The following is a 13,066-nucleotide window of genomic DNA, read 5'->3' as shown; positions in this document are numbered from 1 at the left end:
TCCATGAATATCTACTATGATGTGCCAAGCACTATGTTAAGTACTAAGGATAACCGTGATGAACAAAGCAGACAAGCTCCGGTGCTCATGAAACTTACAGTCTATTACTTGCATCAGTTTCCTTGTCTGCAAATCAGCATAAGAGTAACTACTGTCAAAGGCTTGCTATGACTATTCCATGAGATAATATATAAAACACTTAGCTCAGTTCCTGGCTAAACAGCAGCTCTGATTGTTATCACCTACCAAGTTCTGTAAAGGAGTAGTCCGGGGAGGCAGAACTCAGGAGGGCTCCCCACATCCGAGCCCAAGCCCCACCAGCCAGCAGCAAGCAGAGACAGCAGGCAGAGCCTCCTGCTTCCCGTCTGGCAGAGTCAGCCACTCCAGCGCTGTCCTCACCCTCTCTGCTTGTCAAGGAAGGGACGTTACCTGGGCAACACTTGCCATCACTGTGGCAACTGTTCTCCCAGCAGAGGCAAGCACATACGCCAGGGTTCTCAGGCCAGGGAAAGCAGAGCCTGTTGCTCCTCCACGGGAGACAAGTCGTCAGCAGGAATGTGCCCCTTGCCAGGAGAGGAGTGACTAAGAATGCACTGGAAGCACGTCGCGCCAGGCAGGGGCTGCTGCTCTGCTGCTCTGCTGCTTGCCGCAGCCTCTGGGGCTCGCGCGTACACACACAAGCACGCATGCTCCCCACCACCTGTCGTGAAGGGAGGACGCTGCATGGGCGCACCCATGGAACTGCAGAGTGGAGGAGGACCCCACAGGGAAACATGAGCCAGGGAGGAGCCAGCCCGGTTTTGAAAACTTTTTCCAGTGCAGGTCCTAGAGCTGAGCTGCCTAGTCCAGAAGCTACAAGCCCCAGGTGGCTACTCACACTGAACTTCATTAAAATGAAATACAACCACAAATCCAGCACCTCAATCGCATCGTAACATTACTCGGTAATACTCATAACTGGACTCGGTAACCAGCTGTGTCTAGGGGTGACTGTAATGGCGCAGATAGAGAACGTTTTCATTGTTGCAGAATGCTCTGTCGGGCAGTGCTATCCTAAAGCCTTGGTGTCCCTGTCACCACGCCCCCCGGGGGCCCAGGAGCATGCGTGTTTGCCTCTTCCCATCATTGCTGAGGTCTAGTACGTGTGTGGCACTGCGTTCAGCCAGAGGAAAGGGCCCCTGCCTACCTCCTCCCATGGGAGACCCCCCTCTCCAAGCCCCCATCTTACTGGGACCCCACCTTGGAATTTTCTCAAAAGGTCTACCAAGGTGCAATGTCCCCAATGTGCCTTGCACACCCAGGGAGAATGACTGGCTGGTTATCTTCTCTGGCTTCCTTGATTCAAGACTCGCTATGGCTGCAGATGCTAAGCGTGGAGGAAATAATTTGCTATCTCCAGCAAGCCATAGCTTCCAGGAGGACTGGACACTTGCGAGGTAGCATTTTTGGCCTTCTCGAGTCCTCCAGAATAGCTTCCCTTCAATCCTGTGAGCATGAGAGACTGTCACATTATCTTCAGATACAATGCAGGCCTCATAAGTGTTACCCCCAAACTGCCCTTCTGGCCGCCAAGTCTTCACCATCACCTAAAATCAGCTCATAACCTCTCAGCTCCCTGCTGGTGCACCCCCCACAGAGACACCCTGGGTCAAACACAGCGCCCTGGCCTTACTCCCCATGCCTGCTAGCCCACACAATCCATGTCATGAAATCAGCCTCGGCGCTTTGGCTACAATTTCCCAGGGAAGGAGGCGGCACTGTCCCAGTTATCTGTGCACATTTCCAGTGAAACACATGGGTGCCAGGACCACGATGACTGGAGGGCATCTGTGATCTAATTGTGGAGTATAAAACGACGAGAAGATACTCCACTTCACGAGAAAGTGACACCCCCAAAATCTCATTCTTAAAGAAATACCGTAAATGCGTGTTTTGTTTGTTTTTGTTATAGGTCAGAGCTTTAGGGTCAACGGTGCTTCTGGGATTAGATTGAATACTATTTTTTTCTCTCCGATTGGGATTCTTTTCTTGCCCCAGGCTTGGTAGGGACAAACCCAGCGTCTCTGGGAATCACACAGGGGCTTTACTAGTCACAGCCCATCACTCTGGCCTGAGAAACCAGGCTCTTTGAGGGACCAGGGGACTGCCATCACTATACACACATACATATAGATTTACTTCATTGAGGAAAAATTCACACACCATAGAATTAACCATTTACTTTATTTATTTATTTACTTTTTGAGACGGAATCTTGCTCTGTCATCCAGGCAGTGGCATGATCTCGGCTCACTGCCACCTCTGCCTCCTGGGTTCAAGCGATTCTCCTGCCTCAGCCTCCGGAGTAGCTGGGACTACAGGCGCCTGCCACCACACCCGGCTAATTTTTGTATTTTTAGTAGAGATGGGGTTTCACACCATGTTGGCCAGGCTGGTCTCAAATTCCTGACCTCAGATGATCTGCCGCCTTGGCCTCCTAAAGTGCTGGGATTACAGGCGTGAGTCACTGCACCCGGTCACCATTAACCCTTTTACAGTGAACAGTTCAGTGGCATTTAGCACAGTGTTGTGTAACCACCACCACTATTTCCAAACCTTTTCCATCACTTCCAAGGAAACCTTTTTAAGCTGTTACTTCCTATTATATTCTCTCCCATCCCCTGGGCAACCACCAATCCGCTTTCTGTCCCTGGATTCCCCTATTCTGAACATTGCATATATATGGAATCATACACTATGTGTCCTTTTGTGACCACGATGAGGCCTGGGAATCTGCATTAAGCAGCTTCCAGGTGAGACAGATGTCCCTGAGCCCTCTAAGCAGCAAGGTTCTCACCCATATCCCCACTTCCTCTCCTCTACAAGGTGGACGTGTTACAGAGGAGAGGAGGGGTTCACACCTTGTGCACGTCACACAGCTGGTGGTGTGGGTGGAACCATGTCTGCCAGAACTGTTGTGGGTTAAAATGTGTCTTCCACTGCATATAAATCATACACGAGGTGGTCTTTTGTCCACTTAGCATAACATCCTCAAGGTTCATCCGGCTGTGGCAGCTGTCAGTGCTTCACCCCTTTCCACGACTAACAATCTACTTACTGCATGGAGATGCTGCAATTTATTTCTCTTCTTTCTTCTCTCTGTCTCTCTCTCTTTCTCTTTCTGTCTCTCTCTCGCTCCCTCTCTTTTTCTTTCTTTGTTTCTTGAGATGGAGTCTCGCTCTGTCACCCAGGCTGGAGTGCAGTGGCGCAATCTCAACTCACTGCAAACTCTGCCTCCCAGGTTCAAGCAATTCTCCTGCCTCAGCCTCCTGAGTAGCTGGGGCTACAGGCACCCGCCACCACTCCTGGCTAATTTTTACATTTTTAGTAGAGACGGGGTTTCGCCATGTTGGCCAGGCTGGTGTCGAACTCCTGACCTCAGGTGAGCCACCGTGCCCGGTGGATATACTGCAATTTCTTTGTCTGTTAATCCGCTGATGAGCTCTTGGGTTGTCTCCACCGTAGGCTATCACGAAGAGTGCTGCTATGCACATGTATTGATGTATTGTTGCCTTTTGCCCTGCCCCTGTGCCTCAGCTGCACTGAATCAGTTTAAGTTTTGCCACAGGACAGCACGGCGTGTAAGGGGTCTTTTAGGGGACCCCGATTTACCCCACACAATTACTGAACTGTTACCTGCTGATCCAACTAATTTACAGATGAATTAATCAATGCTTACCTTTCAGGACTCATGTTTTCAAGGTGGGTGAAGGGCGCCTACTCTGAGTGGGGCACTGTCTCTATGGAGGGGCAGGGAGTGGGGGAAATGATACAGAGATGAGACAAACCAGGCCCTGCACACTCCCAGTCTGGCTGAAGGGTGAGGCAGGGCACAAAACATTCTAATGAAACTACTCATTACAGTCATAAGGCTACTACGTATCAAGTGCTGACATTTTCCAAGAACAACCACCATGCATACTGGGTTGTGATGAATGACGAGTGACAAGACAGTGGAAAAGCCATCCCTTCTGGAGGGCACTCCATAGGCCAGGTCCTGTGCTAAGCACTTTGTATAAATACATTTTTAATCATCCCAGCCACTCAGTGAGGTGAGTGGTATAATGTTAAGTCCCATTTTACAGATGAGAACATCGAGGCTGAGAGAGGTAAGTCATGCATTTACTAAGAGCCAGGCAGAATTGGGATCCAGGTCTAGCTCTGGATCCTGAGCACCTGACCATCATGCTACTCTGAGAGGCAAACCTTAGCACTTTCTATGCCTTGATCAATGCTTCTGCTGCCTTTAAATCGGAGAGTTGAGCCTTACCTCCTCGGCTTCCCAGCGGCAGATGCAGGCTGGTGCAGCTGGGTGCCCAGTGGACACCTGCCTGAAAAGCCGGCTCCTGGGGAGATGGGCAATTTGTTTGCAAGAGGGGAAAACGCCTGGGCACTCAGCCTCAAGTGCCTACCGGTGGTGGCCTCCGGTGGTCGATGCTGCTTCCAAGGAAACAAACAGTGGGAACCCAGGCGGGCGTCCTGCTCCACTGTCTCTGCGGCATCGGCTGGTTGCCTAGGTAACCACGTGCCTGGCTGTTGAGGAGATGAGCTGGCCTTGGTGTCAGGCTCCCAGCTGAATACCACATCCTACCTGGCTCTTCAGGCCAGCTGCGCCATGGGCAAAATCCAATCATCATGTGGATGTGTTTGAGCACATTAAAAAAAATTGTATGTAGCTGTTTTCCTCGCTGAGCTAGGAGCTCCTTAGGGGCAGGGATGACATGTCACCTGTTCCTTCGATACGTTAGATGGTGACTGCAGCCACCCAGGGAAGGTGCTCTCGGTGTTTGTTGCAGGTAGAACGGGCAGTGGGAAGAATGAAAATTGGCATTGATGGCTAACATGCGTCAGGTGCTGCTTTAGGTCAGGCCCTGCACCAAATCCTTTCACCTACCCTGCAACTCTCAAACATTCATGTGGACAGGAATTGCCTAGGGGTCTGGTTACCATGCAGATTCCAGCTCAGCAGAGCTGGGCAAGGCCTGGGAATCTGCATTTAAGCAGCTTCCAGGTGAGACAGATGTTTCTGAGCCTTCTAAGAAGCAAGGTTCTCACCTACCTGCCTCATTTCACAGTGGGCGTGCTGCGGAGGAGAGGAGGGGCTCACACCTTGCCCAGGTCACACAGCTGGTGCTGTGGGTTGGACTGTGTCTGCCCAAAACATATGCCCAAGTCCTAAGCCCAGTATCTGTGACTATGACCTTCTTTGGAAATGGGGTCTTCGCAGATATAATCAAGTTAAGATGAGGTCACACTGGATTAGAGTTGGCCCTAAATCCAATGACTGGTGTCGTTATAAAAAGGCCATGTGGACACACACAAACACACACACACACACACACACACACGCTCCAGAGAGACCTCCATGTATGGAGGCAGAGCCTGGATGCCAAGGCACATCAAGGATTGCTGGACACCATCAGAAGCTGGGAGAGGCCAGGAAAAGACCCTCCCCTAGAGTCTCAGAAGCAACGTGGCCCTGCTGACACCTTGATTTTGGACATCTGGCCCCAGAATTGTATGAGAACAAATTTTTGTGGCTTTAAGTAACACAATTTATGAAAATTTGTCATAGCAGCTGTTGGAAGCCCAGACAGCTATAAGGAGCAAGCAAGGACTGACCCCAGGACGCCTGGTCCCAGTCACTCTGCCATCTTACTGCAGTGATTCGAGCTGAGCCATCCAGCCCCTCATTTCACAGAGGGCAGCAGAGCCCTCTGCAACTGTGGTTGGGAAGGTGTGAGCTGCGTTTGGAATTGGTTGGGTTTTCTTTCCCTGGGGCATTGTGGGGGCCTGACATCTTCTGTTCTTGCTGCATCAGGGGACGGAAATGCTGACTTTTGCCCTAAGGCCTGCCCCCAGCCCATTACCCGATTGCATAAGCCCTGGCCCTGCCCTGTGTCAGAAACAGCACATCTGGGCACCTGCATCATCAGTGAGGTCAGAGGGAGACCCAGGAGGCTACGGGAGGAACTTCCAGGAGAATTCAGGCAGGGACGTCAGCATGGGGCTCGCACAGGGTCCCTGGCAAGGAAGAGCTGTCGGGGAGGATTCCGGCCCTGAGCTGTCGTCTCACACAAAGTCGCACATCAGCCGACACCAGCAGCCACCATCAGGCCAGCCAACAGCCCAGGGCTTCCTATGTACTGGGCCCCGTGCTGATGTGTGCCCCAGATGACTCTGTCAGGCAGGGTTCTTGACCCTGGCTACACATTAAAACCACCCGAGGGGCTTAGAATTCCAAGAACGGAGTCCAACCCCAGGCCAATCCCATCAGACTGGTGTTGGGTGTGGGTGGAACCTACGCATCAGGACTTTTTTGAGCGCCGGTATATTTAAAAGTACATTTGCACACTCATGTTCATAGCAGCGTCATTCACAACAGCCAAAAGGCAGAGGCAACCCAGGTCCACCAATAGATAAAGAGAGACATAAGGTGTGGTCTACCCATTCACTGCAGCATTATTCTGCCTTAAAAAGGAAGGAAATCCTGACGCACGCCACACTCTGAATGAACCCTGGGACATGAGGCTGAGATAAGGCAGCCACCAAAGGCCAAATCTTGTGTGATTCCATGCATATGGGGTCCCTAGAGTAGACAAATTCTTACGAGACAGAAAGCAGAATGGTGGATGCCAGGGGATGGGGGAGGGGGTAATGGGGACAGAGTTTCCATCTGGGAAGAGGAGAAAGTTCTGGAGTCGGATGGTGGTGATGGCAGCACAGCAATGTGAATGAACCACTGAACTGCCACCTAATCATAGTTCAAATGACGCCTCATGCATATTTCACCGCACTAAACAAGAGAATATTTAAGATCTCCAGGTGATCTGAATGTGGCACAGCTAGGGGTCAACAGGTGGGACCCCCATGCTACAGACTCGAGGACCACAACACACAGAGGAAAAGGTAACCCACTCCAGGTCACAGCCGGCCCTGTAGGAACCAGGACTCTGGCTCAGGGTCACCCCCTGGTCCTGAGCTCTGGTCCTTGAAGGGACTGAGCCGCACACACAGGAACAATCCTGGACTCGCCCTTGGCATTCTGGGAATGCTCTCTGGTCTGCACGTGGCCCTCACCCCAGCGGGGGCTGTTCCTCCAGGAAACCTGAGCGCAGTGGAAAAACAGCCTGCAAGGGTGGGCCAGTGTGGGGTGGGCCTGGTGAAGTGCATTTCCTCGTGGACTAGAACAGACGCCCCTCTTTCAGAATTCTAAAACTCAGCACAGCCAGACCGCCCCTCCCGTCCTCCTGGGTTCCCTGCTCTGAGGCTGACCCGAGGCTGTGCGGACAGGAGGCACCTCCCTCATTCCCACAGGAGGCTGAACCGGGGCAGGAACACCCAGTTCAGCGGGTTTAAAGTTAAGATTCTGAACAGGCTATAGAAAGAGGGAAAGAGGGGAAAACATTCTCCGGTGCAGGCAGAAGCCGCAGGTGTCTTCTCCAAGGAGGAGGGACACGGGGGAGAGGAGGACAAGGGGAGGGATGAGAGGTGACAGAAGGGACAATAAGAAGAGTCACCTCGGGCGTGTTATGCTCTGGCTGTGATGAGGACAGGCCAGTTTCTCAGGGTTCCTTAATCAAATCCCAGGCACAGTCCCCTCGGAGAGTCCTGTGCAGGCGGGGGTGGGCCGAGAGCTGTGGGATTTTCTCCTGCCCGTGCATGTGTCAAGACACTCTGGGGGGAGGGCTGTACCCGGAGACACGTTCCCTAAGAGAGGGAAACTCCTGCCTGGGTCATGAGGTGACAGGTGGCCCCAAAGAAGTTATGTCCACAAGAAACCCCTGCCATCTGTGAATGCCACATCCCAAGTTTGGGATCTTGAGATGGGGAGATCACGTTGGATTATCTGGTGGGTCCTGAATTCAGTGACAAGTGTCCCCAGAAACAATACAAAGGACAGACAGAGGAGGCACAGGCCATGCGGCCACACAGGCAGACACTGGAGTGAGGCGGCCACAAGCCAAGTCAAGTGCTAGGGTCTGAATGTTTGTATCTTCAAAAAATTCACTGTTGAAACCTAATCCCCAGTGTGGGGGTGTTAGGACATGGGGCCTCAGGGAGGTGATTAGGTCATGAGGGTGCAGCCCTCACGAATGGGATCAGTGCCCTTAGAAAACAGGCCCGAGGGAGCTCCCTCGCCCCTTCCCATGTGAGACACAGTGAGAAGGCACCCTCTGTGAAGCAGGAAGCGCGCCCTCACCAATCTACCTTGATGGTGGACTTTCCGTCTTCCAGATCCGTGAGAAATGAATTTCTGTTGCTTATAAGCCACCCAGTTTAGAGGGTATTTTGTTATAGCAGCCTGAACAGGCCTAGACACCAAGGAATCCCTGGAGCCACCAAAAGCTACAAGAGGTAAGACTTGGAAGGAACCCCCAGAGGGTGTATGGCCCTGTAGAACTGGAGAGAGAAGTGTGTGCTGTTTCATGGGAGCCCTGGGACACTGACCCCACCGGAAACACCATGGCAGGGAAATTCCAGGCTTCCTTGTCCACTCTGGCCTTTGACTCCACAGTGGCCCAGCCCCAGCTGCTACCAAATGCCATCACCAGTGCCGCGGGGAGGGGCTGCACAGTCTCCCGCTCTGGTCGCAGCTCTGCAGGGACACTGGCAGGTCCCAGCCCCATGCTCGGTATGCCAGCACTTACTCCCTCACCAGTCTCTGCTCACTCTATGACCTATGGGCCAGCTGCCTCCCCCACCAGCCTGCACACTCCTGGGAGCTCAGAGGCTCAAGCAAGCCGTGTTTTTGCTCGCAGACGTGTGCATCATCACAAACGGAGAGTCAGGCAGATCTACACTTGAATTTCTTTTCTGCTCCTTATGAGCTGTGTGGCTTTAGGCAAACTACATCACCTCTCTGAACCTTGGTTTCCTCATCTGTAAAATGGGGATAATAGTAGCATTTGCGTCCTGGAGCTGTTGGAAGAATTAAATGTCACATTTCAGGCTTGATAAACGACACCTATTGAGTTCAGTAGGACACTGACTAAAGACAGTTAATGTCTTTAAAAAAATAAAGGTGACTAGCTGGGCGCAGTGGCTCACAACTGTAATCCCAGCACTTTGGGTGGCCAAGGCAGGCAGATCACCTGAGGTCAGCAGTTTGAGACCAGCCTGGCCAACATGATGAAACCCTGTTTCTACTAAAAATGCAAAAAAATTTAGCTGGGCATGGTGGCACACCTGTAATCGCAGCTACTTGGGAGGCTGAGGCAGGAGAATTGCTTGAACCCAGAAGGCAGAGGTTGCAGTGGGCCAAGATTGCGCCATTGCACTCCACCCTGGGCAACAAGAGCAAAACTCCGTCTCAAAAAAAAAAAAAAAAAAAAAGGGTGACCAGAAACCCCCTAAATGTCCATCAAAAGAGAAGTGCTTACACTGTGGTCCCCACAGTGCAACACCACACAGCAGTTAAAAAGAAGGAAGAAGGGTTACAAGATCTGCCATGGATTCCATTTGCACGACACGCTGTTAAGTACAGAAGCAAATACATACATAAATCTATGCTGACGTGCACATATATATGATCTAATTCACGGGGCTTCAGGGGGATAGGGTGTGGGGACCAAGTCCGGCTGGTGACAGCTGTCTTCTTTGGAGAAGGAAGTGGCTTGGGGGAGGACCAACGGGTAGGGCTTAGCTTTATCTGCAATGTTTCAAATTATTGCAGGAAGCCATTCATGTGTTGTACATTCAATTAAAGAGAAATAAAGGAAAAAACTCTCCAAAGATTTCAGAAATTGGGATCATGGTAGTGGAATTACATGCTTCCCCAGAATTCTTAAATTAGTCAGAATCCCATATTCTTTTTTTTTTTTTTTTTTCTGGGACAAACTTTCACTCTGTCACCCAGGCTGGAATGCAGTGGCGCAATCTTGCCTCACTGCAACCTCCGCCCCCTGGGTTCATGCCTCAGCCTCCCTAGTAGCTGGGATTATAGGCGCCTGCCACCACGCCCAACTAATTTGTATGATTAGTAGAGATGGGGCTTCACCACATTGACCAGGCTGGTCTTGAATTCCTGACCTCAGGTGCGCCACCTGCCTCAGCCTCCCAAAGTGCTGGGATTACAGGCATGAGCCACCACGCCCGGCCAGAATCCCATATTCTTAAAGAGAACTAGAAGGGATCTGAGATCTTACTACTTTTGACTTTTCAGTGGTCTAGTAGATGGATAATCTGATTTTTGAAATGCATGTTCTTTGAAAAATTCAGAATCATACAGAGGATAAGAACTAAAGCATGGAGAGCTCACGGCCCGCACACTTGTATCATGGTGCATGCGTGTGCACGCACAGACAACCACAACCCAGTTAAACACACACACACACACACACACACACACCCAGCCCAGTGTAAAACTGCATGTAAGTTTCAGCTGCATCATACATGCTGGCTTTCTTATTTTTAACCTCACCTCTGCCCTCCCTCCCGCCACCGCCTGAATCCACACTAACTCCATGCTCACCATGTGAGCTCCAAAAATTTGAGACCATGTTATATATTGGGGTCCAGAAACCATTTTCCTGAGAGCCAGATAATAATAGTCTAGGCTCTACGGGTCATGCCATCTCTGTTGCCGCCAGCGTAATGCCACAGCAGGAATGGGCAGAGTTGTGTCCCCCTCCCCCAAAATGGGCAGAGCTGTCCCCGCCACCCCGAAAACCTCTTGTTTATAAAAACAGGCGCTGGGCCAGACCATTTGTAGACCCTTGATGTCTATCATTTCATCTCTTTCTCCATGGTCACGTTTAATCAAATACAAATATGTATTATATATTTGTCTGGCAACAGATTTTGAACGGCAAAAACTGCAATTACTTTTGCACCAACCCAATACAGACAGGTTTTGTGGGGTCCTCATTTCATTTTACACAAATGGCATTGCACAATACTTACGTCTGCACCTGGCTTTTCCCTCCTAACACCTGGTGGGTGTTACTCCAGATCAATTTGTATCGATTTTCCCAGTCTGTGTGCTTTTCCCCACTTCAAGGGTCACTAAGCAGAGGTAGGATATACCTTTCAAAAAGTAAAATGAAGCCAACCAAATCCTTCCCCCGACTCTGCTCTGTGTGCCGATCCTTCTCAGGGTCTTTCTGACACAGCCACCAGCCTGGCCTCCTGAACCTCAGTAACTGGCCCTCCCCTCTTGACCAAGGCCACCCAGAGGGAAAGAGGAATTTGCACCCAACATTAAAGACTACAGGGTGGGGGTAGGGAACGCCTCTTATGAATCATTAATACAAGGTGATATTTTCAGGGCATTGCAGAAAACAACCCTGATTAATTGCAACCCACCAAATAAATAAAAATTGCAAATACCGTACCAGAGCCTGCTCTTCCTCGGTGGTGTGAGGCGGGCAGCCCCAGGCGAGTTTCCTGGCCCTTCTGAAATACAGTGAGGGACACCACAGGCTCTGTTTCCTTTGGGCCTGATAAAGGGAACTCTCTCTATCCCAAATAAGGATTTCCCTTGCCAGGCCTCAAGACGGTAGCATCTCCACAGGGGCCTCCGTTGTTTATTTTACTAAGAACTTTATCTAGTGCTTGCAGCACTTCAAAGGACATCTGATCTGCTCATGGCTTTGTTTGGAAGCCTCTATCCTTCCCGGCTGCCTCCTCTGGGTGGGAGTCACCGGCGCCTACTACAAAGGGCCTTAATTTATGAGAATCCTGGAGAAGGATCCTGTTCTTTAATAAATTAATGTTCAGTAAGTCTCTAATGTGAGCTTCAAGCCAGGTAATGCTGTCATGCTTGAAGATAGGAGAAGGCGCACTTCTGCCTTCCCTGGGGAGGCGGCTCCTCAAGACACTTGTGCAGAGGACTCTACTCACCCAGAGAAGCCCAACGTCCTAGCAGTGTGAGTTTGATGGTGTTCACCACAGTGAATTCTAAGTGTCCTGTACAAACGGAGGGGATTCTGGCAGAGTAACCCAAAAGCTATGGACACGTTTAGTCATCCATGCTTGATCTCAGGCTGTGAGAAACCCGGTAAGAAGGTGAAATGGTTACAGAAGGAGGCTTCAGACTCTGGGTCTGAATTCCGGCTTGGATGCACGAGAAGGTTAATCTGAGAGTCAGACTCGTGTTCATACAATGGAGATATAAAACCCAGGGACACTGTGCAGCCTAAAGAAAATAATGAAGATAAAGCAGATGGAAAACAGTAGGCACTCAATAGAGGTTTATTGTTCTTTCCCCTCTCTTCACACGACTGCAGTGGTTCTCAAACGCTGGAGTGCCTCACAGTCCCGCGGAGGATATCCTAAAATAGTTTGCTGCTCTCATCCTGCCACCTCAGAGTTCGTGAAACTGAAGACTGGCATTTCTAGAGTTCCCAGGTGATGCAGATACTGCCAATCTTGGGACTTCACTCTGAAAACCACTGAGCTACTGGTTCAAAATCCCCAGGTCTGCACTGGCCAGGATGCCTGGGATGATAAGGACCCTCTTGGATGGAAGACTGGTTGCAGACTCAAAGTCTCAAAAGTCAACAGACATGATGAACGGTCTGCCTGAGTCTGTTTCTGCGCCCAGCCAGTGTCAGGCTGGCCCCTGATCTCTGGGGTGTGCTTTCTAAGGTCCCTGTACTCCTGGACAGAGGTCAGGTTCAGTCCAGTCTTCCAAATGGAATGGGCCAAGCCTGTGCCAGCTCCCGCTGGCAACAAACCCCCTGGCCTTCTGCTGCCACGTGCCACCAGGCTCCATTAGGAGTGACCTCCGTTTCTCCGAAAGGGGGTCTCTGTGCCTCTCAAGGGTTTCTGCAAAACAGTCTGTTGGTTCTGAGAGTGCAGCAGGGTGCTCCGGGGAGCAGAATGTGGGCTACAGCCCCCAGGGCCCTAGTTGTTCTGGCATCATCTCGCGGTCAATTAGCCTCTCTCCCAAACACCTTCCCTTCCAGACTTAGCCGGCTGTCCCGCTGGGTATTTTCTGATCATCCCTCAGTGAAGCAAGGGCCTAATTCCTCTGTGGGGACAAGCACTGCTCTTTTTTGAGTCTCTGTTTGGCCTCATCTCT

At 51.0% G+C, this 13,066-nt stretch overlaps 1 protein-coding gene across 2 annotated transcripts in view; it reads right to left on the bottom strand.

Moving 5' to 3' along the window:
* The window catches only part of CMIP (c-Maf inducing protein), a 263,458-nt gene that overhangs the window by 64,199 nt on the left and 186,193 nt on the right, over window positions 1-13,066 (bottom strand). Inside the window, exon 1 of one of the 2 annotated variants that reach the window (XM_038008223.2) lies at window positions 247-503. The exons of the other annotated variant lie outside the window; for it this stretch is intronic. The gene's annotated coding sequence lies outside the window, so the exon portion shown is untranslated. Of the gene's footprint in view, window positions 1-246; window positions 504-13,066 lie in introns of those variants that run through there. 2 annotated transcript variants of the gene reach the window in all.

This window comes from Chlorocebus sabaeus, chromosome 5 (genome assembly GCF_047675955.1).
Source record: "Chlorocebus sabaeus isolate Y175 chromosome 5, mChlSab1.0.hap1, whole genome shotgun sequence".
Classification (NCBI taxonomy): domain Eukaryota; kingdom Metazoa; phylum Chordata; class Mammalia; order Primates; family Cercopithecidae; genus Chlorocebus; species Chlorocebus sabaeus.
This window is presented reverse-complemented; position numbering and strand designations above follow the sequence as displayed.